The sequence below is a fragment of the Chiloscyllium plagiosum genome, unplaced genomic scaffold (genome assembly GCF_037043375.1).
Source record: "Chiloscyllium plagiosum isolate Xiang-an unplaced genomic scaffold, Cpla_swu_hap1 HiC_scaffold_1, whole genome shotgun sequence".
NCBI classification, from domain to species: Eukaryota; Metazoa; Chordata; class Chondrichthyes; order Orectolobiformes; family Hemiscylliidae; genus Chiloscyllium; species Chiloscyllium plagiosum.
In genome coordinates this window covers 168,042,513-168,068,633 of record NW_028270139.1, presented here as the reverse complement: position 1 = coordinate 168,068,633, position 26,121 = coordinate 168,042,513, and the positions used below count along the sequence as shown (strand labels likewise).

The 26,121-nt window shown below is 47.4% G+C and overlaps 1 pseudogene; it reads left to right on the top strand.

The window, feature by feature from the left end:
* Positions 1-10,088: 10,088 nt before the first annotated feature.
* The window catches only part of LOC148152273 (uncharacterized), an 82,925-nt pseudogene continuing 66,892 nt past the window's right edge, over positions 10,089-26,121 (top strand).

Sequence of the window (26,121 nt, the reverse complement as noted above, 5' to 3'; positions counted from 1 at the left end):
TCCAAGTCAGGATGGGGAATGGCTGGGGGCAGGGAGATGCAGATGGTGGCATTCCAATGTACTTACTGTCCTTGTCGCCCTAGATGGAAGGTACTGTTTAAAGATCTTTGGTGAATTGCTGCAGTACATCTTGTAGCCAGGTCACACTACTGCTTTTGAGGCAATACTGCACTCTTGAAGGTGGAGTCTGTCAACAGCACATAAAAGATTCCAGGGGACTATTTGAAGACGACTCGGGCAATTCAGAAAAACAGAAGAAGCTTATGCCCGAATGCTGCAGAACTTGGAACCAATGCTCAACTGTTCCAATATAATAAGTGCTGTAGCCAAGAGCTTCATTCAGCCCTTCCGTGAGAAATGTATCCAACAACTGAAAATATTGTCAATAAAACCTTGCATAGTGCTCGGCATTGTGATGATGCTGCCCCTTTAACAAGGATGTTGTCCTTGGTTTTTGTTTCAAGAGGGGTTGTAAAGACAGAGGTTCCAATATGTCTGGAATACCTACTTGAAAACAGTGGCAGGGTTGTGGCCAGTTCTCCCAGTTCAGATTTTCTTCTAGTTTGTTTTAGTATTATCTGGGGACCTAGCGAAGCAGCTACTGTGAAAAGAGGTTCTATGCTTCAGCAAAATGATCCCTGACTGACTTTTCTCTGAAATCTTACTGTCTGTAAGAACTATGTTTGAATTTACCTTTTGCCAAGAGGTGTGTTTATGGGATGTTGCAAGGTTTGGAACAGCTTTGTTAAGTTGCGATAGTGTCGTTTGGGTTTTCAACTAAGTTGTTATTCTAAATTCGGTTTCCTTTTGTTTGTGTTTCATCTGTAGTGTTTAAATAAATTGTTTTGCTTCAAGCCAAGTAGTTTGATCATCTGCATCATTCCTGGAATATCCACCTTACATCTGCCTAAAAGAACAAAAAAAGTTAAGGTCTGGACTACCTTCTTAAAATGTTTTGCGGGAGTCTGGCCTAGTCCACAACAGCATAAAGCTTTTACTGGTACCTGTTGGTGCTTCTGGGGTATCCACTGCATGCCAATACACCATGATGGAGCCATCTGACTCATACATCTGTAAAGATATGTGCAGTGAGTTTGCTGGAAACATTTACACATCCATTGCATTAAATATTACATTGCAATGGATCAATCCAACACATAAAAACTGCACAATCACACAATAGCAATGATCAGAATCATGAAGCCTGTTATACGGGATGGCAGTCAGAGAGACACATTGACAAGAAAGAGAGAACAAAAGTTTCAAAGCTAAATTTAATGTACAAGAAGCTTGGTAACCAAAACAACCTATAAAATTCTCTACGACAGAAAGCAGCTGATGTCAAAAATATTGAAAGTTTCAAATGAAGAATTAGATATAATTCTTAGGGCTAAAGGGATCAAAGGGTATAGACAGAAAGCCAGAAGAGGATACTACGTACAATAATCAGCCACGAGCTTATTATAGAATCATACCAGAGATGGGGGGTAAATACCCCAGTGATACAGAGAGCGGGTAAATACACTAGAGAGGAAGGAAGTAAATACCCCAGAGATAGAAGATAAATAACCCAGAGAGTGAGAAAGAGATAGAGGGATAAATACCTCAGAGTGATGGGGGTAAATACCTCAGAGAGAGAGAGAGATAAGGAGATAGAGGGTAAATACCCCAGAAAGAGGGAAAGAGAGGACTAAATACCCCACATAAATAACCCAGAGAGAAAGAGAGAGGGGGTAAATACCTGAGAGAGGGGTAAATACCTGTGAGAGAGAGGTAAATACCCCAGAGAAAGAGAGAAGGTAAATACCCCAGAGAGAGAGGGGGTAATTACACCAGGGAAAGAGAGGCTAAATATTCCAGAGAGAGAGGAATAAAAAACCCTTATAGAGAGAGGGGTAAATACTCCAGACTTAGAGGGTATAAATTCTCCAGATATTGGAGAGACAGGTAAAAAGCCCAGAGATAGAGAGGAGTAAAGTACTAATTATAGATGGAGAGTGGTAAATACTCCAGAGATAGCAAGGGGTAAATGTCCCAGAGTTACAGAGGGATAAATACACCCAAAGTTAAAGAGGGGTGTATCTACTCTTAATAGTGATGAGGGGTAAGTACACCAGAGATTGAGAGATGGGAGTAAATACCTCTTACAAATAGAGGGGTAAATATCCTGAGGCTTAAAGAGGGGTAAATACTCTCTTATAGATAGAGGGGTGTAAATACAACCATTGTGAACAGGAGAGGGGTTAATTACCCCCTTATTGATAGAGAGATGGAATATACTCCCACAGATAAAAAGGGCTAAATACCTCTTAGAGAGGTAAATATCCCCAGAGATAGAGGGGTAAGTGCCCTCTTGTAGAGAGAGTGGTAAACACCCCCAGAGAGTGAGGGTGGTGTAAATACCACAAATAGATAGAGATGTAAATTCCCATCTCCCCCCCCCCCCACCCCGAAGAGAATAACTAACCCTCAGAGACAGTCACCCAAAGCTGGAGTCAAACCCTGGGATTGTGAGACAGCAGTGCTAACCACTGAGCCACCATGCCATCCATACCCCCTCAGATTGATTGACGGGTTCATTTGTGGGCTGTGCATGTTGCTGGCTGAGCCAGCATTAATTCCTGTCTCTGGTTGCCCTTGAGAAGGTGGTGCTGAGCTGCCTTCTTGAACCCAGAGAGATAAATAGGTACATATCCCAGAGCTAGAGAGAGAGAGAGAGAGAGAGACCAAAGGGGTAGCCATGGGCACACGTATGGGCCCCAGCTATGTCTGTCTCTTTGTTGGCTACGTAGAGCAGTTGATCTTCCGTAATTACACCGGCACCACTCCCCACCTCTTCCTCCGCTACATTGATGACTGCATTGGCGCCACCTCGTGCTACCGCGAGGAGGTTGAGCAATTCATCAACTTCACCAACACATTCCACCCTGACCTTAAATTTACCTGGACCATCTCTGACACCTTCCTCCCCTTCCTGGACCTCTCCATCTCCATTAATGACGACCGACTTGACACTGACAATTTTTACAAACCCACCGACTCCCACAGCTACCTGGATTACACCTCTTCCCACCCTACCTCTTGCAAAAATGCCATCCCGTATTCCCAATTCCTCTGCCTCCGCTGGATCTGCTCCCAGGAGGACCAGTCCACCACAGAACACACCAGATGGCCTCCTTCTTTAGAGACCGCAATTTCCCACGTGGTTAAAGATGCCCTTCAACGCATCTCGTCTACATCCCGCACCTCCGCCCTCAGATCCCACCCCTCCAACCATAACAAGGACAGAACGCCCCTGGTCCTCACCTTCCACCTTACCAACCTTCGCATAAACCAAATCATCCGCCGACATTTCTGCCACCTCCAAACAGACCCCACCACCAGGGATATATTTCCCTCCCCACCCCTTTCCGCAAAGGCCGTTCCCTCCGTGACTACCTGGTCAGGTCCACGCCCCCCTACAACCCACCCTCCCATCCTGGCACTTTCTCCTGCCACCGCAGGAACTGTAAAACCTGCGCCCAGACCTCCTCCCTTACCTCTATCCAAAGGCCCTAAAGGAGCCTTCCACATCCATCAAAGTTTTACTTGCACATCCACTAATATCATTTATTGTATCCGTTGCTCCCGATGCAGTCTCCTCTGCATTGGGAAGACTGGGCGCCTCCTAGCAGAGCGCTTTAGGGAACATCTCCGGGACACCCGCGCCAATCAACCACACTGCCCCGTGGCCCAACATTTCAACTCCCCCTCCCACTCTGCCGAGGACATGCAGGTCCTTGGGTAGGGAGGGAAATATATCCCTGGTAGTGGGGTCCGTTTGGAGGTGACAGAAATGTTGGCGGAGGATGCGGTTAATGCGAAGGTTGGTAGGATGGAAGGTGAGGACCAAGGGGGTTCTGTCCTTGTTACAGTTGGAGGGGTGGGGTTTGAGGACGGAGGTGCGGGATGTGGATGAGATGCATTGGAGGGCATCTTTAACCACATAGGAAGGGAAATTGCGATCTGTAAAGAAGGAGGCCATCAGGTGTGTTCCGTGGTGGAACTGGTCCTCCTGGAAGCAGATACAGTGGAAGTGGAAGAATTGGGAATACGGGATAGCATTTTTGCAGGAGGTAGGGTGGGAAGAGGCATAATCCAGGTAGCTGTGGGAGTCGGTGGGATGGTAAAAAATGTCAGTATTAAGTCGGTCGTCGTTGTTGGAGATGGAGAGGTCCGGGAAGGGGAGGGAGGTGTCAGAGGTGTCTATTACTCACTTCTCTCAAGGATATTTACCCTCTCTCTATCTCTGCGGTATCTAAATAGAGGGAAAGAGAGTGAGAAGAGGGCCAATACAAGAGGGAGAGAAGAGGTGGGAAAAATACAAGCGTGAGAGAGAGAGAGGAGAGGGCAGTTCTTGGGGGTATAGGCTGGTGTGATGATGGGGCATTATCAATGAAGTGAGGGGCGGAAGATGTGTGTGTGTGTGTGTGTGTGTGGTACGCACATGAGTACTCGCAGGGGGGCAACACCCACAGACACTGCAATTGGAGAAACTCAGCAGGTCTGGCAACATCTGAAATAAAGAACAGTAAAGCACAGGAATAGGCCCTCCAGACCACAAAATCTGCACCAACGTAGCGCCTTTCTAAATTAAAAACCAAATGCCTCTACGTGGCCTGTATCCTGCTATGCCCAGTGGTGCTGGAAGAGCACAGCAATTCAGGCAGCATCCGAGGACAGGCAAAATCGACGTTTCGGGCAAAAGCCCTTCATCAGGAATAAAGGCAGAGAGCCTGAAGCCCGAAACGTCGACTTTGCCTGTCCTTGGATGCTGCCTGAATTGCTGTGCTCTTCCAGCACCACTGATCCAGAATCTGGTTTCCAGCATCTGCAGTCATTGTTTTTACCTTGTTTTTACCTCCTGCTATGCCCAGCCTATTCATATATCTGTCAATATACCTCTTAAACATTGGATCAAATAATGCCCAAATCTGCAACCTATTTATATCCTGTTGTACCCTCTTTCAATCCATCCTCACTATCTGCAGCCACTCCCCCGCCGCACCCCAAGTATTGTGTTATGTGGAAACTTTACATTTTCTTCTAAATGATGTATACATCATATAACAGGGATCCAGCACTGATTCATGAAAAACATCGCTGGTCACAGATCTCCTTCCACTGCTAATCTCTGACCAAGTTCTGTATTTATCTTACCAGTTCACTATGGATCCCAGGTGACTTCACTTTCTGCATCAGCCTGCCGGGAGGGACCTTGTCAAAGGCCTTACTAAAATCCTTGTAGACGAGATCCACTACCGTGCTCTCATCAATCATCTTTGTTACATTTTCAAACATCTCAATCAAGTTTAGGAGACACGACCTTCCCCATACAAAGCCATGCTACCTATTGCGAATAAGTCCATAATCTTCCAAACGTGAGTAAATCCTATCCCTAAGAATCTTGCCCAATAACATCCCTACCACTGATATAAGGCTCGTCAGCCTGTAACTTCAAGATTATCCCTGTCGCCCTTCTTTAAAAAAAGGAACACCATTGGCTAATCTCTAGTCCTCTGGCATCTCTCTTGTGATTTAAAGATTGCAAATATTTGACACAAAGCCTCAGCAATTTTCTCCCTAGCCTCCCTCAATATTCTGTGACAGATCCCATCAGGTCCTGGGGATGAGTCTATCTTAGTGTTTTTCAAAATACCCAACACTTTTTATTTTGATATGACCCAGTATATCCACATACCCCTCTTTAAAGTCACCATCCACCAAAGGGGCTGCACTGCTGCCTCACAGCACCAAGGACCCAGTGCGTGTATGGAATGAGCTGCCAGAGGAAGTAGTGGAGGCTGGTACAATTGCAACATTTAAGAGGCATCTGAGTGGGTATTTGAATAGCAAAGGTTTAGAGGAATATTGGCCAAGTGCTGGCAAATGGGACTAGATTAGGTTAGGATATCTGGTCAGCATGGACAGGTTGGACAGAAGGACAGAGGTTGGACAGATGCTGTACACCTCTATGACTCTCTAAGTTAAAATCAGCCACCTTAACAACCTGACTGAAAATAACAAATGCTGGAGATCACAGCGGGTCAGACAGCATCCGTGGAGAAAGAGCAAGCTAACATTTCAAATCAAGATGACTCTTCATCAGAGCTAAGTGGGCAGCATTTATAGTATATTTGATATGCTGTTTTTGCTGTAGTTGGCGGGTGGGGTTGCGGAGTGTGGCAGTGGTAGGTGTAGAATGCTGGTAGAGTAAAGATGTTGATAGTTCTGATTAAGTGATCAGAATGTGAGCATGGCAGAACACTGGTGTGTGGAAGTGCCAGACTGGAAAGAGAAGACAGTCCCACTGGGTTGGTGGGGAGCGGAGAGAGGACATGGTGACAAAGAATATAACAAGTAAAGCTAAAAGAATGGGAAGAAATGGGAGTGGGTTCACAACCTGAAGGTGTTGAACTCAGTATTAAGTCCAGAAGGCTGTAAAGTGCCTAGTCTGAAGATGAGATATTGTTCCTTCAGTTTGCACTGTGATTCACTGGAACACTGCAGCATGCTGAGGACAGACAAGTGTGTATGTGACTAGGACACTATGTTAAAATGACATAAATAGGAAGGTCAGGGTCCTGGTTGCACACAGACCAGACGTGTTCTGCAAAGCCATCACCCAGTCTGTGTTTGGTTGCTCCAATGTAGAGTAGGCCACATTGGGTGCAGCAAATACAATACATAAGATTAGAGGAGGTTCGGGTGAAACGCTGCTTCACCTGGAAAGACTGTTTAGGCCCTTGCAAAAGGGAGGAGGTGAAGGGTTGGGGAATTGGAAAGGAGACTGGTGGCGTTGGTGATTGTGGAATGGACTCAGGTGGCCCAGAGAGAATGATCCCTTCAAATGCAGACAGGGGGAGTGTGGGGAAAATGTGTTTGGTTGTGGCGGAATGCTGGAGCTGTCTGAAATGGTGGAGAATGATCCTTTGAATGTGGAGGCTGGTGGGGTGAAAAGTGAGGACAAGGGGTACCTGAGAGTGATGGGAAGGGGCAAAGAGTCCTACAGCATGGAGACAGAGCCTTTGGCCCAAACTGGTCCATGCCAACCAAAATATCCGTCCATGCTAACCTCATTTCCCTGCACTTGGCCCATATCCTTCTAATCCATGTATTTGTCTTTTAAATGTTGTTAATATACCCACCTCAACCACTTCTGCTAGCAGGTCATTCCATGTGCATACCACCCTCTGTTTAAAAACAATGCCCCTAAGGTTCGCTTTTATTCTTTTCTCTAACCTTAGACTGATGCCCTATATTCTGTGATTCCCAACCTTGGGAAAAAGATTGAGTGGATTCACTCTATCCATGCCTCTCATGATCTTATTCGCCTCTCTAAGGTCCCTCCTCAGTCTCCTATGCTGTAAAGAAAAAAGTCCTAACTTGTTCAACCTCTCCATTTAACTCAGACCATTGAGTCCAGGCAACATCCTTGAAAATTTCTTATGCACCCTTTTCCAGTTTAATAACATCCTTCTTATAACAAGGTCATCAAGGGCAGCCTCACCAATGTCCTGTATAGCTGTATCATAACTTCCCAACTTCTATACTCAATGCCCTGACTGATGAAGGCCAGTGTGTCAAAAGCCTTCTTCACTGCCCCGGTCACATGTAACTCCACTTGCAGAGAACTGTGAAACCTGAACTCCATTGTCCACTACACTACCTGTCTGTTCTTCCTCTTAGCCTTATTGAGCTTAGTCTCTAACATCTCAGTCGTTTCACTTGCTGACCTACTGCTCTGATTCCCATCCCCCCACCACAGCAGTTTAAACCCTTCTGAGTGACACGAGCAAAGTTAACTTGAAAGAAAGCAGAGTTAACTTGAAACATTAAACATTAACTCTGCTTTCTTCCCTCAGATACTGCCAGAGCTGCTGAGTTTCTCCAGCAATTTCTGTTTTTGTTTGAGATGTTCAGCATCCGCAGTTCATTGGTTTGTAGGGACAACACCCAGTGGAGAGGAGGGTGCGCTTCCTGGGAGGGTGGTGGAGAAGAGTGAGCCAATACCAGTGAAAAGAAGGAACAATACTAGGTGGGGAGAGTGGGATCATACTCCATTGGCAAATTTGGGGGGCGAAGGTGCATTATCTGAATGAGAGTATGAGCAATTTCCCGGGAGAGAGGGGCAGAGAGTTGAGTAATACCTAGATGACTGCCAGAGGAAATGGTAGATGCAAGCAGTTACTGCCTTTAAAATACATTTGGACAGGTACATGAATAGGAAAGGTTCAGAGTGATATGGAACAAATGCAGGCAAATGGGACTAGTTGAGTTTATGAAAACTTGGTCAACATGGAGGATTTGGACCGAAGAGTCATACAGCTTGGAAACAGACCCTATGACAGTGGACAATACCTGGGGTAGAGAGAAGGTGATACTCCGGAGGGAAGCAATACCTGGGGTAGAGAGGGGCTCAGCAGTGACACAAGGACTGCACACTAAACCAAATCAACCTCATTGTTACTAGATTCGTAACACCAGCAGAAACCTGAACCAACATGCAGCTACAGAGAACAGTAACCTTCTAACTATACTGCCATATACTACAATTTCATTCATTTTTAATACAGACCCCACACCCCACACTGACTTGAATAAGATGCTTTGACCAGTTTGCTCATCCACCCTGCAAACCTTCCCTATGGGCATTGTGGATCTACCTACAGCATGTGGACTGCTGCAGTTCAAGAAGGCAGCTCACCACCACCTTCTCAAGGGCAACTAGGGATGGGTAATAAATGCTGGCCTAGTTAGCAACCACCACGTCCCACAATTGCTTATAAAGAAAATGCTCTCATTCACATAAATTACAAAGACATCAAAGGGAAATGGGCAAAGAGGGAAGACAAATGTAATGTTGGCTTTTATTTTAAGGGCAAAGCGTATAAAAATGTAGTTTTGCTAAAGCGATAGAAAGCACTAGAGTCATACAGCATGGGCACAGGCCCTTTGGTCCAACTCATCCATACCAATCAGGTTTCCTAAACTGAAGTAGTTACATTTGCCTATTCTTGTACCTATGCAAATGTCTTTTAAATAATGAAATTGTTCCTGAATCCACCATTCCCTCTGGCACCTTGTTCCACATACTCACCACCCTCTGCCTGAAAAAGTTGCCCCTACCCCTTCAGGTCTTTGTTAAATCTTGCCACTCTCATCTTAAACCTATACTGTCTCATTTTGGACCCACCGTTGGAATACTGTGAACAGTTTAGGATCCCATATTTAAGGAATGGTATACTAGCATTAGAGGCAGCCCAGAGAAGGTTCACTAGACTAATGTCACATATGGAGGGACTGTCAGAGTAGAAAGGTTTCCCCTTGTGGGACAGTCTAGGAGCAGAGGGTGTAATCTCAGAATAAGGAGTCACACAATGAAGACAGCAGGATTTCTTCTCTCAGAGGGGGAGTGAACCTGTGGAGTTCCTTGTTGCAGAAGGCTGTTGAAGTGGAGTCATTAAGCATATTCAAGGCTGAGCTGCAGGTAATTCTGGGATAACGCTTGTTTCGTCAGCGCGATTTGGCTATACCTTTACCGAAGAACTGGGAACGGTATTTTGGAGAATGCTTACCTCTGTTTGCAGTAGTGTGGTTCCAGAAGGGATTGGTTCACGAGCTTCATTGTGTGCAGCCTCTAATGTCAGCTGCCAACAGAGCAGCTTTCTGTGAGAGGTACTGTACAGAGAGCAGCTTTCTGAGATTTTTTAAAATGTACTATGTAAATTTACTTCTGTTTTGTTAATAAATATGATTTGAACCTTCATTCAGGCTGTGCTATACTTTGTGTTAGACGTTTGGGTGATTTTTGAGCGATCGTGAGAGTTTTGTTTTTGGTGGTCTGCCCCTAACCTCACTTTTCCCATGGGGCGCATTATTTCTATTCAGTGAGGTTTTGCTGGAACGCAACAACGGTTATTGGGGAAAAGCAGGATCTGAGCATTATCAGATCTCCCTGAATAAATGGAAAAGTCGATGTGTGTGGACATTGAAGCATTCTTGGAGGTTTTTAATCAAATTTTTTTTTCTTTCAAACAAAGGGAACGATGTCACGTTCTGCGGCACAGAGGTCTCGTCTAGAGAAAGGCCGGACCGTGTCAGCAGCTGTGAGCACTCCAGCGTCTGTGGTAGAAATCATACCTGGTTGCTTCACGGAAAATGACTGGCTCTCTATGGTTAGCACTGAAGATGCAGAATGTCAAATTGGGGACATCATCGATGACATTGTGAATCAAGTATTGGATGGTTGTTACAGAGTATACATTGAAAAACAGGTAAGGCTGATGGAGGCTAGGGTGAGCGCGGGTCACGGTGTTAATGTGCCTAATGGATAGTCCCTGTGGGATAATCTGTGAGGTGCAGGATGGTGTTAAGGGACTTGGTGGTATAGAAGGGGGTGTGGCGGTGATAGTGATTTGATGTTTGGAGGAACCCAGTGACTTTCAAACTAATGGAGAATGGTCCCAATGTTTGGCTGGGGAGTGAGGATATTCGCAGTGCCTGTCTAGGGAGAGGGGATGGTTAGACCACGTGTTGATGAAGTGGGGATAGTCGCATTGGAGAGAGGAGACTGTCGCAATGTCTGTCCGGGGAGTGAGGATGGTCACAGTGTCTGTCAGGGATTGGGAATGGTTACAGTAACTGGGGAGAGGGGGATGGTCGCAGTGTCTATCTGGGGAATGGAGGATGGTCACAGTGTCTTTCTGGGGAGAGGAAATGGTCGCAGTGGCTGTCTGGGAAGTGAGGATAGTCGCAGTGTCTGTCTGGGGAGAGGGGGATGGTCACAGTGTCTGTCTGGGGAGAGGGGATGGTCACAGTGTCTGTCTGGGGAGAGGGGATGGTCACAGTGTCTGTCTGGGGAGTGAGGATGGTCACAGTGTCAGTCTGGAGAGAGGGGATGGTCACACTGTCTGTCTGGGGAGTGAGGATGGTCACAGTGTCTGTCTGGAGAGAGGGGATGGTCACACTGTCTGTCTGGGGAGTGAGGATGGTCACAGTGTCTGTCTGGAGAGAGGGGATGGTCACAGTGTGTGTCTGGGGAGTGAGGATGGTCACAGTGTCAGTCTGGAGAGAGGGGATGGTCACACTGTCTGTCTGGGGAGTGAGGATGGTCACAGTGTCAGTCTGGGGAGAGGGAATGGTCACAGTGTCTGTCTGGGGTGTGAGGACAGTCGCACTGTCTGTCTGGGGAGTAAGGATGGTCATAGTGTCTGTCTGGGGAGAGGGAATGGTCACACCGTCTGTCTGGGGAGTGAGGATGGTCACAGTGTCTGTCTGGGGAGAGGGAATGGTCACACTGTCTGTCTGGGGAGTGAGGATGGTCACAGTGTCTGTCTGGGGAGAGGGAATGGTCACAGTGTCTGTCTGGGGAGAGGGAATGGTCACACTGTCTGTCTGGGGAGTGAGGATGGTCACAGTGTCTGTCTGGGGAGAGGGAATGGTCACACTGTCTGTCTGGGGAGTGAGGAAGGTCACAGTGTCTGTCTGGGGAGAGGGAATGGTCACACTGTCTGTCTGGGGAGTGAGGATGGTCACAGTGTCTGTCTGGAGAGAGGGGATGGTCACAGTGTCTGTCTGGGGAGTGAGGATGGTCACAGTGTCTGTCTGGAGAGAGGGGATGGTCACAGTGTCTGTCTGGGGAGTGAGGATGGTCACAGTGTCTGTCTGGGGTGTGAGGCTAGTCGCACTGTCTGTCTGGGGAGAGGGGATGGTCACAGTGTCTGGGGAGAGGCGATGGTCACACTGTCTGTCTGGGGAGAGGGGATGGTCACAGTGTCTGTCTGGTGAGAGCGACCCCAGCGAGTTTGGAGGGCCGTTCAATTCAAGTGCTGTCCCCTTGTCTCACTGCCCCATTCATACCGATCCTTCTCATTTCATTGTCCTTTCCTCAGCTGCTGCCATTCACCATCAGTCAGGCGAAGGATGCCATCCTGCGAATTATTGAGTGGCAGTGCCTGATGTATGATCCAGGAGAGCGAAACGTGGCACTGGATCCAAACTGGCAGGAAGATGATGAACCCGTTGCTTATCTCACCGATTCCTGGGCTCAGGGCTCAGTGCCAGTGGTGAGGAAAACTTCAACACCAACTCAGGTGGAACAGGTAGAATAGACCCAGATCAAAGTTGCTGTTCAACAACAATTACATCGTTGTTTTGTTCCTGAACTGACAATGCAAAGAATTTCAGTAAACATGAACATGGAGTTGTTGGGCTGTTGAAACCCAACTGGTTCATTGGTATCTTTTGAGATAGGAATCTCGTGGCTGAAACCTTTAGCTGATCTGGGTCTATGTTATATGTGACTCCGTCCCGGCAGTGTGGTTAAATCTTTACTCTCCTCAGAAATGTTCCTGCAAGGCGTTTACTTGTATGCAAAACCAATACGAGATGTCAGCCATGTCAGTGAGATTTGTATGTGGTGTTTGACTTTCAAAGAATTCCCCTTGAGTTCAACCGATCGTGGAATTAAACTTTGATGTGCTGGAGACTAAAATTATAGCAGCCCATTGGTGGTGTAAGCTGCAGCAAGTTATAGAAGACCCTGCTTTCAGCACCTAGATCTTAATTTGGGAATTTTATCCAAACCCTCATTGCCTCCCTCCTTCTGTTTCTAATATTCCTGCTTCAATTTTTGAAGATCCTTGAACTGGTTTTGTATAATGCAGGCTGCTTAATATGCACAGTCTCTCACATTGCAGGCTTAGCTCAGCATAGCTGATTGTCATTGCTTTTAAAAGACAATGGTCTGGCATGAGGTTTGACTTCAGAGTGAGGGTCCAATTGTGCAGTGTGCCCTGTTGTTTTGAGCATGTATGCAGTGACCTCTCAGTACCTGAAGTTATCATGAACTGGGACAGTTATAGATTCATAGAGTCATAAAGATGTTCAGCACAGAAACAGACCTTTCAAGTCCAACTCATCCATGCCAACCAGATATTCTAAATAAATCTAGTCCCATTTGCCAGCATTTGGCCCATATCCCTCTTAACCCTTCCTATTCATATACTCATCCAGATGCCTTTTAAATGTTTCACTTGTACCAGCCTCTACCACTTCCTCTGGCAGCTCACAGAGTTCAGACTGACCCACCATCCGTCACTCATCAGATCCCCACTCAGCAATATTAACTTCACCCTCTGTGACCCCCCTGCCCCAACTCTCCATGACTCCTTCTCTCCACCCTCAGAAAACTCTGCTCCTAACCTTCAGAACTCCATACACTGAATGCTGTCTTGAGACTCCTATCGACTCTCTCCAAGACTCCCTCAACTCTCAACGTGACTCACTCTGTTCTCCCAGTAACTCCCTCTGCTGTTCCCATGACTCTCTCTGTGAGGGATAGGAAATATTTGCTGTGCCTCGCCAGGACTCCCTCAGTACTGAACCTCCGACAGTGCCGCACTCCCACAGTATTGACCCTTTGACAATGTAGCACTCCCTCAGTACTGACTCTCTGACAGTACAGCACTCCCTCAGTACTGACCCTCTGACAGTGCAGCACTCCTTCAGTACAGACCCTCTGACAATGTAGCACTCCCTCAGTACTGACTCTCTGACAGTACGACACTCCCTCAGTACTGACCCTCTGACAGTGCAGCACTCCCTCAGTACTGACCCTCTGAAAGTGCAGCACTCCCTCAGTACTGACTCTCTGACAGTGAGGCACTCCATCAGTACTGACCCTCTGACAATGTAGCACTCCCTCAGTACTGACTCTCTGACAGTACGACACTCCCTCAGTACTGACCCTCTGACAGTGCGGCACTCCCTCAGTACTGACTCTCTGACAGTGCAGCACTCCCTCAGTACTGACCCTCTGACAGTGCAGCACTCCTTCAGTACTGACCTTCTGACAGTGCGGCACTCCCTCAGTACTGACTCTCTGACAGTACGGCACTCCCTCAATACTGACCCTCTGACAGTGCAGCACTCCCTCAGTACTGACCCTCTGACAATGTAGCACTCCCTCAGTACTGACCCTCTGACAGTGCAGCACTCCTTCAGTACTGACTCTCTGACAGTGCAGCACTCCTTCAGTACTGACTCTCTGACAGTGCGGCACTCCCTCAGTACTGACTCTCTGACAGTGCAGCACTCCTTCAGTACTGACTCTCTGACAGTGCAGCACTCCCTCAGTACTGACTCTCTGACAGTACGGCACTCCCTCAGTACTGACCCACTGACAGTGCAGCACTCCTTCAGTACTGACTCTCTGACCCTCTACATTGCACCTTCTGTTCTGACGTGTCGATAGTGGAACAATCCCTCAATATTGACCCTCTAACACTGAGACACTTCCTCGGTTCTGACCCAGTCCTGACCCTCTGACAGTGAGACACTCCCTCGGTTCTGACCTAGTCCTGACCCTCTGACAGTGAAGAGTTCCATTAGTACTGGTCCTCTAACAGAGCATTGCTCCTCCAGTATTGACCCTCTGACAGTGTATCACTCCCACAGTACTGATCCTCTGACAGTGCGGCACTCCCTCAGAAACAGCCCCCTGACAGTGCACGGCTCCCTCAGTGTTGAACTTCCAACAATGCAGAATTCATTCAGTACTGACATTTGACAGTGTAGAACTCCCACCATCCTCCACTCTGACAGTACGGCACTCCATCAGTACTGACCCTCTGACAGTGCAGCACTCCCTCAGTACTGACCCTCTGACAGTGAGGCACTCCCTCAGTACTGACTCTCTGACAGTGCGGCACTCCCTCAGTACTGACCCTCTGACAGTGCAGCACTCCCTCAGTACTGACCCTCTGACAGTGCAGCACTCCCTCAGTACTGACCCTCTGACAGTGCAGCACTCCCTCAGTATTGACTCTCTGACAGTGCGGCATTCCCTCAGTACTGACCGTCCGACAATGCATCACTCCTTCAGTACTGACCCTCTGACAGTGCAGCACTCCATCAGTACTGTCTCTCTGACAGTACGGCACTCCCTCAATACTGACCCTCCGACAGTACGGCACTCCCACAGTAGTGATCCTCCAATGGTGTGGCACTCCCTCAGTACTGACCCTCTGACAGTGAGGCACTCCCTCAGTACTGACCCTCTGACAGTGAGGCACTCCCTCAGTACTGACTCTCTGACAGTGAGGCACTCCCTCAGTACTGACCGTCCGACAATGCATCACTCCTTCAGTACTGACCCTCTGACAGTGCAGCACTCCATCAGTACTGTCTCTCTGACAGTACGGCACTCCCTCAATACTGACCCTCCGACAGTACGGCACTCCCACAGTAGTGATCCTCCAATGGTGTGGCACTCCCTCAGTACTGACCCTCTGACTGTGAGGCAGTACCTCAGTACTGACCCTCTGACTGTGTGGCACTCCCTCAGTACTGACCCTCTGACTGTGAGGCAGTACCTCAGTAATGACCCTCTGACAGTGTGGCACTCCCTCAGTATTGACCCTCAGATAGTGAGGCACTCCCTCAGTACTAACCCTCTGACAGTGAGGCACTCCCTCAGTACTGACCCTCCAACAGTGCAGGACTCCCTCAGTACTGATCCCCTGATAGTGCAGCACTCCCTCAGTACTGTCTCTCGGACAGTGCAGCACACCGTCAGTACTGACCCTCCAACAGTGCAGCACTCCTTCCGTAATGACCCTCCAACAGTGTAGCAATCCTTCAGTACTGACCCTCCAACAATGTAGCACTCCCTCCTTAATGACCCTCCGACAGTATGGCACTCCTTCAGTACTGATCCTCCGATAGTGCAGCTTACCTCAGTACTGATGCTTCGTGCTGTCTGCTCAAGAATAATGATTACTGATGGCAGTCATATGAAATGACTGGAATTGAGGCAGAGAGATGAAAGTATTTCAACGTCCATATTTGTTTTGAATTAGGAAATCTATGATGAGGCTTCTCGAGATACTATCTGTTTGGTTATGGAGGATCAAGGACACTCTTATGATCAGTTCTTTGGCCGCAATGCTAAATCGGAATGTGGGAGCACTCAGCAGGAAAATGGCGGTGTGCAGCCTCTACCTTCAATCTGCAAAGAGCTAATGGGCTATCACCTGGATTCTGAAAAGGTAATCAAGTGCCAAAACAGAACTCTGTGCTAATTTGCACATTGGTACTGTCAATTCAGTCCTGAAGAATTTTTGACATACTACCTGAACAGTGTGCAAATTAGCATAGGATCAAACAGAGCAAGAATTGAATGCAATGCGCAGAGAGGTGAGCAGAACACTCAGTTCATGTGGCATTGGCATTAGCATCAGAGTGAAGAGAAGCTGTCGATGAGATCCAATTAACAATGTTGTGGGTGGTTTGTGGAGGGAAGGGGAATTTCATAAACCTCAAGTAAAAAGTTAACTCCATAGACTCCAAATGGTATGAAAACTATCAGAGGAAGAAACAAATCATCGAGGGCCGAAGGTACTGCGCTGTCATGTTCAAAGAAATTAACAGTAGTAGCCAGTCAGTGAATTGAGCTATCAGGGAAAATGGTAAAAACTTAAATTTAGTCTATAGAATCATCAGATGTTGGAGCAGAAGGAGGCCAATCAGCCCATTGAGTCTGTACCGCTATTCAGTGAAATCAAGGCTGGTCTGATCACCCTCAACTCCACTTTCCTGACTTTCCCCATAATACTTGATTCCATTCCTGATGAAAAATCTATTTATCGCAGCCTTGAATACACTTAACAAACCAGCCACAACACATCCATGCGGTCACGAATTACACAGCACCTATACATGACCTCACACTGAACTGTGAGCGCAGTAGTGACCTATACACGACCTCACACTGAACTGTGACCGCAACAGTGACCTATACACGACTTCACACTGAACTGTGACCACAACAGTAACCTATGCACGACCTCACACTGAACTGTGACCACAACAGTGACCTATACACGACCTCACAACAAACAGTGACCTATACACGACCTCACACTGAACTGTGACCGCAATAGTGACCTATACACGACCTCACACTGAACTGTGACCGCAACACTGACCTATACACGACTTCACACTGAACTGTGACCGCAATAGTGACCTTACACAACCTCACACTGAACTATGACCTATACATGACCTCACACTGAACTATGACTGCAATAGTGACCTATACACGACCTCACACTGAACTGTGACCGCAATAGTGACCTTACATGACCTCACACTGAACAATGACCTATACATGATCTCACACTGAACTGTGACCGCAATAGTGACCTATTCATGACCTCACACTGAACTGTGACTGCAAGTGACCTATACACGACCTCGCACTGAACTGTGACTGTAACACTGACCTATATACGACTTCACACTGAATTGTGTCCGCAATAGTGACCTATACACAACTTCACACTGAACTGTGACCACAATCGTGACCTTACACGACCTCCCACTGAACAGTGACCTATACAGGACTCACACTACATGACCTCACACTGAACTATGACCGCAATACTGACCTATACACGACCTCACACTGAACTGTGACCGCAATAGTGACCTTACATGACATCACACTGAACAATGACCTATACACGACTTCACACTGAACTGTGACTGCAATAGTGACCTTACACGACCTCACACTGAACAATGACCTATACATGACCTCACACTGAACTGTGACCGCAATAGTGACCTATTCATGACCTCACACTAAACTGTGACTGCAACAGTGACCTATACACGACCTCACACTGAACTGTGACTGTAACACTGACCTATATACGACTTCACACTGAACTGTGACCGCAATAGTGACCTATACACGACTTCACACTCAACTGTGTCCGCAATAGTGACCTATACACAACCGCACACTGAACTGTGACCGCAACAGTGACCTATACACAACCGCACACTGAACTGTAACCGCAATAGTGACCTATACACAACCTCACACTGAACTGTGTCCGCAACAGTGACCTATACACAACCTCACACTGAACTGTGTCCGCAATAGTGACCTATACACAACCTCACACTGAACTGTGTCCGCAATAGTGACCTATACACAACCGCACACTGAACTGTGTCCGCAACAGTGACCTATATACGACCTCACACTGAACTGTGACCGCAATAGTGACCTATACACAACCTCACACTGAACTGTGACCGCAACAGTGACCTATACACAACCTCACACTGAACTGTAACCGCAATAGTGACCTATACACAACCTCACACTGAACTGTGTCCGCAATAGTGACCTATACACAACTACACACTGAACTGTGACTGTAACACTGACCTATACACAACCTCACACTGAACTGTGTCCGCAATAGTGACCTATACACAACCTCACACTGAACTGTGACCGCAACAGTGACCTATACACAACCTCACACTGAACTGTGTCCGCAATAGTGACCTATACACAACCTCACACTGAACTGTGTCCGCAACAGTGACCTATACACAACCTCACACTGAACTGTGGCCGCAACAGTGACCTATACACAACCTCACACTGAACTGTAACCGCAATAATGACCTATACACAACCTCACACTGAACTGTGACCGCAACAGTGACCTATACACAACCTCACACTGAACTGTGTCCGCAATAGTGACCTATACACAACCTCACACTGAACTGTGTCCGCAACAGTGACCTATACACAACCTCACACTGAACTGTGGCCGCAACAGTGACCTATACACAACCTCACACTGAACTGTAACCGCAATAATGACCTATACACAACCTCACACTGAACTGTGACCGCAACAGTGACCTATACACAACCTCACACTGAACTGTGTCCGCAACAGTGACCTATACACAACCTCACACTGAACTGTGTCCGCAATAGTGACCTATACACAACCTCAAACTGAACTGTAACCGCAACAGTGACCTGTACACAACCTCACACTGAACTGTAACCGCAACAGTGACCTATACACAACCTCACACTGAACTGTGTCCGCAACAGTGACCTATACGCAACCGCACACTGAACTGTGACCGCAATAGTGACCTATTCACAACCTCACACTGAACTGTGTCCGCAAGAGTGACCTATACACAACCTCACACTGAACTGTGTCCGCAACAGTGACCTATACACAACCTCACACTGAACTGTGTCCGCAACAGTGACCTATACACAACCGCACACTGAACTGTGACCGCAATAGTGACCTATACACAACCTCACACTGAACTGTGTCCGCAATAGTGACCTATACACAACCTCACACTGAACTGTGTCCGCAATAGTGACCTATACACAACCGCACACTGAACTGTGACCGCAATAGTGACCTATACACAACCTCACACTGAACTGTGTCCGCAATAGTGACCTATACACGACCTCACACTGAACTGTAACCGCAATAGTGACCTATACACAACCTCACACTGAACTGTGGCCGCAACAGTGACCTATACACAACCGCACACTGAACTGTGACCGCAATAGTGACCTATACACAACCTCACACTGAACTGTGTCCGCAATAGTGACCTATACACAACCTCACACTGAACTGTGTCCGCAATAGTGACCTATACACAACCGCACACTGAACTGTGACCGCAATAGTGACCTATACACAACCTCACACTGAACTGTGTCCGCAATATTGACCTATACACGACCTCACACTGAACTGTAACCGCAATAGTGACCTATACACAACCTCACACTGAACTGTGGCCGCAACAGTGACCTATACACAACCTCACACTGAACTGTGTCCGCAATAGTGACCTATACACAACCGCACACTGAACTGTGACCGCAATAGTGACCTATACACAACCTCACACTGAACTGTGTCCGCAATAGTGACCTATACACGACCTCACACTGAACTGTAACCGCAATAGTGACCTATACACAACCTCACACTGAACTGTGGCCGCAACAGTGACCTATACACAACCGCACACTGAACTGTAACCGCAATAGTGACCTATACACAACCTCACACTGAACTGTAACCGCAATAGTGACCTATACACAACCACACACTGAACTGTGTCCGCAATAGTGACCTATACACAACCGCACACTGAACTGTGTCCGCAATAGTGACCTATACACAACCTCACACTGAACTGTGTCCGCAACAGTGACCTATACACAACCTCACACTGAACTGTGTCCGCAACAGTGACCTATACACAACCTCACACTGAACTGTGACCGCAATAGTGACCTATACACAACCGCACACTGAACTGTAACCGCAATAGTGACCTATACACAACCGCACACTGAACTGTGTCCGCAATAGTGACCTATACACAACCGCACACTGAACTGTAACCGCAATAGTGACCTATACACAACCGCACACTGAACTGTAACCGCAATAGTGACCTATACACAACCTCACACTGAACTGTGTCCGCAATAGTGACCTATACACGACCTCACACTGAACTGTAACCGCAATAGTGACCTATACACAACCGCACACTGAACTGTGTCCGCAATAGTGACCTATACACAACCGCACACTGAACTGTGTCCGCAATAGTGACCTATACACAACCTCACACTGAACTGTGTCCGCAACAGTGACCTATACACAACCTCACACTGAACTGTGTCCGCAACAGTGACCTATACACAACCTCACACTGAACTGTGACCGCAATAGTGACCTATACACAACCGCACACTGAACTGTAACCGCAATAGTGACCTATACACAACCGCACACTGAACTGTGACCGCAACAGTGACCTATACACAACCTCACACTGAACTGTAACCGCAATAGTGACCTATACACAACCTCACACTGAACTGTGTCCGCAATAGTGACCTATACACGACCTCACACTGAACTGTAACCGCAATAGTGACCTATACACAACCTCACACTGAACTGTAACCGCAATAGTGACCTATACACAACCGCACACTGAACTGTGTCCGCAATAGTGACCTATACACAACCGCACACTGAACTGTGTCCGCAATAGTGACCTATACACAACCGCACACTGAACTGTGACCGCAACAGTGACCTATACACAACCTCACACTGAACTGTGTCCGCAACAGTGACCTATACACAACCGCACACTGAACTGTGACCGCAACAGTGACCTATACACAACCGCACACTGAACTGTGTCCGCAACAGTGACCTATACACAACCGCACACTGAACTGTGACCGCAACAGTGACCTATACACAACCTCACACTGAACTGTAACCGCAATAGTGACCTATACACAACCGCACACTGAACTGTGTCCGCAATAGTGACCTATACACAACCGCACACTGAACTGTGACCGCAACAGTGACCTATACACAACCGCACACTGAACTGTGTCCGCAATAGTGACCTATACACAACCTCACACTGAACTGTGACCGCAACAGTGACCTATACACAACCGCACACTGAACTGTGACCGCAACAGTGACCTATACACAACCACACACTGAACTGTAACCGCAATAGTGACCTATACACAACCTCACACTGAACTGTGTCCGCAATAGTGACCTATACACAACCGCACACTGAACTGTGTCCGCAACAGTGACCTATACACAACCTCACACTGAACTGTAACCGCAATAGTGACCTATACACAACCGCACACTGAACTGTGTCCGCAATAGTGACCTATACACAACCTCACACTGAACTGTAACCGCAACAGTGACCTATACACAACCTCACACTGAACTGTGTCCGCAACAGTGACCTATACACAACCTCACACTGAACTGTAACCGCAATAGTGACCTATACACAACCTCACACTGAACTGTGTCCGCAATAGTGACCTATACACAACCTCACACTGAACTGTGACCGCAACAGTGACCTATACACAACCTCACACTGAACTGTAACCGCAATAGTGACCTATACACAACCGCACACTGAACTGTAACCGCAATAGTGACCTATACACAACCTCACACTGAACTGTGTCCGCAACAGTGACCTATACACAACCGCACACTGAACTGTAACCGCAATAGTGACCTATACACAACCTCACACTGAACTGTAACCGCAATAGTGACCTATACACAACCTCACACTGAACTGTAACCGCAATAGTGACCTATACACAACCTCACACTGAACTGTAACCGCAATAGTGACCTATACACAACCACACACTGAACTGTGTCCGCAATAGTGACCTATACACAACCTCACACTGAACTGTGACCGCAACAGTGACCTATACACAACCGCACACTGAACTGTGACCGCAACAGTGACATATACACAACCTCACACTGAACTGTAACCGCAATAGTGACCTATACACAACCTCACACTGAACTGTAACCGCAACAGTGACCTATACACAACCGCACACTGAACTGTGTCCGCAATAGTGACCTATACACAACCTCACACTGAACTGTGTCCGCAACAGTGACCTACACACAACCTCACACTGAACTGTAACCGCAACAGTGACCTATACACAACCACACACTGAACTGTGTCCGCAACAGTGACCTATACACAACCGCACACTGAACTGTAACCGCAATAGTGACCTATACACAACCGCACACTGAACTGTGTCCGCAACAGTGACCTATACACAACCTCACACTGAACTGTGACCGCAATAGTGACCTATACACAACCGCACACTGAACTGTGACCGCAATAGTGACCTATACACAACCGCACACTGAACTGTAACCGCAACAGTGACCTATACACAACCGCACACTGAACTGTAACCGCAATACTGACCTATACACAACCGCACACTGAACTGTAACCGCAATAGTGACCTATACACAACCTCACACTGAACTGTAACCGCAATAGTGACCTATACACAACCGCACACTGAACTGTGTCCGCAACAGTGACCTATACACAACCTCACACTGAACTGTAACCGCAACAGTGACCTATACACAACCACACACTGAACTGTGTCCGCAACAGTGACTTATACACAACCTCACACTGAACAGTGACCGCAATAGTGACCTGTACACAACCTCACACTGAACTGTAACCGCAATAGTGACCTATACACAACCGCACACTGAACTGTGTCCGCAATAGTGACCTATACACAACCGCACACTGAACTGTGACCGCAACAGTGACCTATACACAACCGCACACTGAACTGTAACCGCAATAGTGACCTATACACAACCTCACACCGAACTGTGTCCGCAACAGTGACCTACACACAACCTCACACTGAACTGTAACCGCAACAGTGACCTATACACAACCACACACTGAACTGTGTCCGCAACAGTGACCTATACACAACCGCACACTGAACTGTAACCGCAATAGTGACCTATACACAACCGCACACTGAACTGTGTCCGCAACAGTGACCTATACACAACCTCACACTGAACTGTGACCGCAATAGTGACCTATACACAACCGCACACTGAACTGTGACCGCAATAGTGACCTATACACAACCGCACACTGAACTGTAACCGCAACAGTGACCTATACACAACCGCACACTGAACTGTAACCGCAATACTGACCTATACACAACCGCACACTGAACTGTAACCGCAATAGTGACCTATACACAACCTCACACTGAACTGTAACCGCAATAGTGACCTATACACAACCGCACACTGAACTGTGTCCGCAACAGTGACCTATACACAACCTCACACTGAACTGTAACCGCAACAGTGACCTATACACAACCACACACTGAACTGTGTCCGCAACAGTGACCTATACACAACCTCACACTGAACTGTGACCGCAATAGTGACCTGTACACAACCTCACACTGAACTGTAACCGCAATAGTGACCTATACACAACCGCACACTGAACTGTGTCCGCAATAGTGACCTATACACAACCGCACACTGAACTGTGACCGCAACAGTGACCTATACACAACCGCACACTGAACTGTAACCGCAATAGTGACCTATACACAACCGCACACTGAACTGTAACCGCAATAGTGACCTATACACAACCTCACACTGAACTGTAACCGCAATAGTGACCTATACACAACCTCACACTGAACTGTAACCGCAATAGTGACCTATACACAACCTCACACTGAACTGTGTCCGCAACAGTGACCTATACACAACCGCACACTGAACTGTGTCCGCAATAGTGACCTATACACAACCTCACACTGAACTGTAACCGCAATAGTGACCTATACACAACCGCACACTGAACTGTGTCCGCAACAGTGACCTATACACAACCGCACACTGAACTGTGTCCGCAATAGTGACCTATACACAACCTCACACTGAACTGTAACCGCAATAGTGACCTATACACAACCGCACACTGAACTGTGTCCGCAACAGTGACCTATACACAACCGCACACTGAACTGTGTCCGCAATAGTGACCTATACACAACCTCACACTGAACTGTGTCCGCAATAGTGACCTATACACAACCGCACACTGAACTGTAACCGCAATAGTGACCTATACACAACCTCACACTGAACTGTGACCGCAATAGTGACCTATACACAACCGCACACTGAACTGTGTCCGCAATAGTGACCTATACACAACCTCACACTGAACTGTGTCCGCAATAGTGACCTATACACAACCGCACACTGAACTGTAACCGCAATAGTGACCTATACACAACCTCACACTGAACTGTAACCGCAACAGTGACCTATACACAACCGCACACTGAACTGTGTCCGCAACAGTGACCTATACACAACCTCACACTGAACTGTGTCCGCAATAGTGACCTATACACAACCGCACACTGAACTGTGTCCGCAATAGTGACCTATACACAACCTCACACTGAACTGTGTCCGCAACAGTGACCTATACACAACCTCACACTGAACTGTGTCCGCAATAGTGACCTATTCACAACCGCACACTGAACTGTGTCCGCAATAGTGACCTATACACAACCTCACACTGAACTGTGTCCGCAACAGTGACCTATATACGACCTCACACTGAACTGTGTCCGCAATAGTGACCTATACACAACCTCACACTGAACTGTGTCCGCAATAGTGACCTATACACAACCGCACACTGAACTGTGTCCGCAATAGTGACCTATACACAACCACACACTGAACTGTGTCCGCAACAGTGACCTATACACAACCGCACACTGAACTGTAACCGCAATAGTGACCTATACACAACCGCACACTGAACTGTGTCCGCAACAGTGACCTATACACAACCTCACACTGAACTGTGACCGCAATAGTGACCTATACACAACCGCACACTGAACTGTGACCGCAATAGTGACCTATACACAACCGCACACTGAACTGTAACCGCAACAGTGACCTATACACAACCGCACACTGAACTGTAACCGCAATACTGACCTATACACAACCGCACACTGAACTGTAACCGCAATAGTGACCTATACACAACCTCACACTGAACTGTAACCGCAATAGTGACCTATACACAACCGCACACTGAACTGTGTCCGCAACAGTGACCTATACACAACCTCACACTGAACTGTAACCGCAACAGTGACCTATACACAACCACACACTGAACTGTGTCCGCAACAGTGACTTATACACAACCTCACACTGAACAGTGACCGCAATAGTGACCTGTACACAACCTCACACTGAACTGTAACCGCAATAGTGACCTATACACAACCGCACACTGAACTGTGTCCGCAATAGTGACCTATACACAACCGCACACTGAACTGTGACCGCAACAGTGACCTATACACAACCGCACACTGAACTGTAACCGCAATAGTGACCTATACACAACCTCACACTGAACTGTGTCCGCAACAGTGACCTACACACAACCTCACACTGAACTGTAACCGCAACAGTGACCTATACACAACCACACACTGAACTGTGTCCGCAACAGTGACCTATACACAACCGCACACTGAACTGTAACCGCAATAGTGACCTATACACAACCGCACACTGAACTGTGTCCGCAACAGTGACCTATACACAACCTCACACTGAACTGTGACCGCAATAGTGACCTATACACAACCGCACACTGAACTGTGACCGCAATAGTGACCTATACACAACCGCACACTGAACTGTAACCGCAACAGTGACC